Raw genomic sequence first — 4,368 nt, 5'->3', positions numbered from 1 at the left:
GACTGTTTAGACTGTGCATTTCATGTTTATACAATTATAGTTTTCAGTTTGTTTAAGTTCCACGGTCTGCTGAAGTTAAATCTGCAAAGTTGTAATTGATTGTGAGTTCAATACACATGACTGCTTTTAATTTTGGTCTAATATGAATTGTACATTTAACAGCTTCCTACTGGGCCAGTTTTGGGCCTGGCGTATTAACAGGTAGCCCGGATTTTGGTTAGGTGATAAATCGAATTAAGGCCTAGGTGCATTAAGGTTTAAGAATTTAGTTAAATCAAAAGGTGCCCCAAGGGCTCGATCCCTGAGCTGTACAATGGCCTGTCAATAAGTTAAAAGTCTGGCATGCGTTAGGCCTGGTGCTTAGAGCTCTAGAAGTCTTCGCCTGCAGCATATGCAATGACATGATTTGGACCTTATGGGCTTAGAGCCCATTTTCTCAGCATTTCTGCCTGAATGTTCAAATTCAAATTTAACGAAATATTGGCCTTAACCAATTAGGATCCTTAAGCAATTAATAGCATAATTATCTCACTGTTTAGATTTGGAAAGGTTGTTTAGCGAATTTCACCACCTTCCTCAAAATAACAATACGTTAGAATCTTTAGGCGCGATTTTAATTAAAGTACCTTCTTAAACTCGGGTGCGCATTGATGCGACCCAAATCCAAATCTCGATGAAGTCGAAATGTGTTGGCAATTACGGGCGCATTGATTGCGACGGGGTTCGAAATGCGTTTTCGCGACATCGTAATTCTTAAAAAATAAATAATGATAGAAAAGAGGTTCACAAATTGAGACGAGCATCATCGCACAAAAATAAATAAATGTGGGGCCCTCAATAAATAATTATCGAAATAATTAGAATCTGGGATGGCCGTTTAGCGAACTTCATGGTTTTCCCCCAAAATAATACTACGTTAGCGTCTCTAGGCATGATTTAATTAAATTACTTTCTTAAACTCGGGTGCGCATTGATGCGACCCAAATCTAAATCTCGACGAAGTCGAAATGTGTTGACAACTACGGGCGCATTGATTGCGACGGGGATCGAAACTTGTTTTTACAACGTCGCAATTCTGCTAAAATAAATAATAATAAAAGCGGTTTACAAATAAAAAACACATAAGTTAACATGTATTAAAATTAGATAAAATCAAATACAACAGTTAAGCGACCGTGCTAGAACCACGGAGCCCGGGAATTCCTAACACCTTCTCCCGGGTTAACAGAATTCCTTACTCGAATTTCAGGTTCGCAGACTGTTAACAGAGTCATATTTTTCCTCGGTTCGGGATTCAACCGGTGACTTGGGACACCATTAATCTCCCAAGTGGCGACTCTAAATAATTAATAATTAAATCCTGTTCCGATTCCTTTAAATGGAAAAACTCCTTTACACCCTTCGCGGGGTGTAGTTGAAAAGGAGGTGCTACAGCTCTGGCGATTCTGATGGGGATTCAAACCCAGAATCTCTGGTTCAGGGTTCAAAATTCGAGCTTAGATATATTGTTGTATTTAATTATATCTGATTTTCCTACATGTTTTGTGCTGAATGTGCTAAATGTTACCGCTTTAATATTATCTGAACTGTATATAAACTGTGCCGACACCCTTCTCTCTTCACCCCCGGGGATGTGCTTACTGGTTGAGACTCCCTATTCTGTTAGTGTCATACCCTGAAATAAGAAAGAGGCCGGACAAGTTATGAAGCCGGATGGCCTTTTGGTTCCCGGTAAGTTGCCCCCTCCTCGACTCGAGTCGTCCACTCGGGTACACAGTCTAGAACACTGACCCAGGTTTTGAACATAGAATAACATGACTTCATGTCGGATCCCTAGTAGGAATGATTATTTGCATCATGTTGCATTTGACTTAGGGGACTCAACACAGGGGTTGGGTCCGTCTAGGACAAGCAACCTGAAATGAAAAGACTATCCTGATACATTCTCTTGTGCTGTGCATTTATTTGTTCGGAACCTGCATGTTGACCGGTTTCTGAATCTCGGGTGTTGGAAAATTGAAAAAAAAGAAAGAAAAGAGTGAAATAAAATATCAGTTAGGGAGTTAATTGATTATTTTAGAAATAAGAAATCAATGACCAATTACTGGCGAAACTCTGCCGAAATTTTTGGGAAAAAAAAAGGAATTGTTTATAGAAAAAGAGTCTTTGTTTTGGAAAACATAAGTTGTTTCATTATTTTGTTGAAAAAATGAAAAAAGAAAAAGAGTCCTTTTTTTTAGCTTGGAAAATAGGTTGTTTTAAGAAAAAAGAAAAAGAGTTTTGTTTTAATAGTTGTTATTCGCTTATGCTAAAAACAAAGATGGAAAAGAGTCATGTTTTAAAATAGTTCGGTTAATTTGCCCGAACTACGCATGGTTTGATTCTCACAGGGCGTGAGATACGTAGGCAACCCTCATCGGGTCCAACCTCCACATTGCAAAAATAACCAAAGAAAAAATGTATCAAAAATTTAATTTTTGTCATAGATAAACTAGGTGATGCCGTTTTGTCAAAATTAGCCAAATATTCCCAAACGGAACGCCGGAAGGCTGACCTTGCATAAATAGCCACTTTTGGGTCATGTGTTTTCGTTTTTTTATTTATTTATTTTTATCTTGAAATAAAAGAAGCTAAGTAGAGTCGTCTTGTCATAAATAGCCTTAAAGTCTTTTCCCAAAGCACTGGAAGGCCATGTTTGAAAGTTAAGTTCTTCGCTTGAAAATACATAGGTAATTTTGAGTCACAAATATAGACAGTTTTTTTTTGTTGAGTCGAACAAGAGTTTTCTGTTGCTTAAGCGCTTTAATAAATGTGCAGGATGAGCACGATGGTAAATGAGCCCTTTTCAATAATGACCAAAATCCCTTTTGAGCTGCAATTATGGTGGAATGATTTAGGCAAAGAGGGGCAAGACGAAGTGAGAAAATATTTGAAAGACCTTCCGGATTTATTAAACATTCAGCCTCGGGGGGATATTATCAGGGCATTGGTCGCCCATTGGGATTCGGCACATAATGTATTTCATTTTTCAGACTTTGAGCTCACCCCAACATTGGAAGAAATAGCGGGGTACATTGGAAGTGATCAAGCTCCATTGAGGTTCAAATACTTGATTGCTCCTAGGGCCATTACCATACACCGATTCTTGGATTCCTTGAAAATACCCCGAACAGTTCATCATCCAGATTTTGCAAAGGGTTTCTGCAGTTTCCGCTTCATGTATGATAGATATGGCCACGTGGGCGGGTTCAATAATCCAGACTTTAAGCTATGCAGTAGAAATAGCCGACAAAAATGTGAGGAACACAGACGAGCGGCATTTATGATAGCCTTTTTGGGCCTCATAATATTCCCAAGGAAAGATGGTAATATTGATTTGAAAGTAGCAGGAGTCGTCAGTACCTTGCAAACCATGGGGAAAAGCATTTTAGCACCTATGATCGTGGCTGATATCTTCCGAGCTCTCACTGCGTGCAAAGTTGGGGGCAAATTTTTTAAGGAATAAAGAAATTAAGTTAGAAATCACTTACCAATCGTTTTGGAGAAAAAAAGTTGTTTGAAAAATCGCCTCTTAGGTTTTGGGTTTTTGAAAAGTGAAAAATGACTGAGATTTTCCGAACTTGTATACCTTTCTGAGGATCTGGCGCGGACCGCACAAAAATGTGTTGCGGCCGCGCCGAGTGGGAGAAAAGTGGGGCTTCTCTGAACCCTTCCAGTGCGGACCGCACTGTTTTGGTGCGCGGCCGCGCTGGTTAACCTGAAACCCTAACCCTCAGACTCAGCCACGCGGACCGCACAAAAATGCATCGCGGCCGCATGGCTCCAGCGCGGACCGCGCGGAAATGACCGCGGTCGCGCTGGTGTCTGCAACACCTGAACCTGCATTTTCTTAAGTCCAAGACCTCTCGGGCCCCATTCAAAACTCACCCGAGCCCTCGGGGCTCCAAACCAAACATGCACACAACCTTAAAAACATCTTACGGACTTACTCGTGCGATCAAATCGCCAAAATAACATCATATACATAGGATCAAGCCTCAAACACATGATTTTCTTTCTTCAACTTTCATAACTCAAACTCTCCATTTTTAGTCCGAAACACGTCATATGATGTCTGTTTTTAGCCAAACTTTACATATAGTGCTTAACACATATTTAAGACTTGTACCGGGCATCGGAACCAAAATACGAGCCCAATACCTATATTTTCTAACCCTTTTTTTTCATTTCAAATTTTCATATCAAATTTCAGAAAAATAATTTCTTTCAAAAATTCATTTCTCGGGCTTGGGACCTCAGAATTTAATTCCGGGCACACGCCCAAGCCCCATATTTTTCTACGGACTCTCCGGGACCGTCGAATCACAG

Source organism: Nicotiana tabacum, chromosome 7 (genome assembly GCF_000715075.1).
Source record: "Nicotiana tabacum cultivar K326 chromosome 7, ASM71507v2, whole genome shotgun sequence".
NCBI lineage: Eukaryota > Viridiplantae > Streptophyta > Magnoliopsida > Solanales > Solanaceae > Nicotiana > Nicotiana tabacum.
This window is presented reverse-complemented; position numbering follows the sequence as displayed.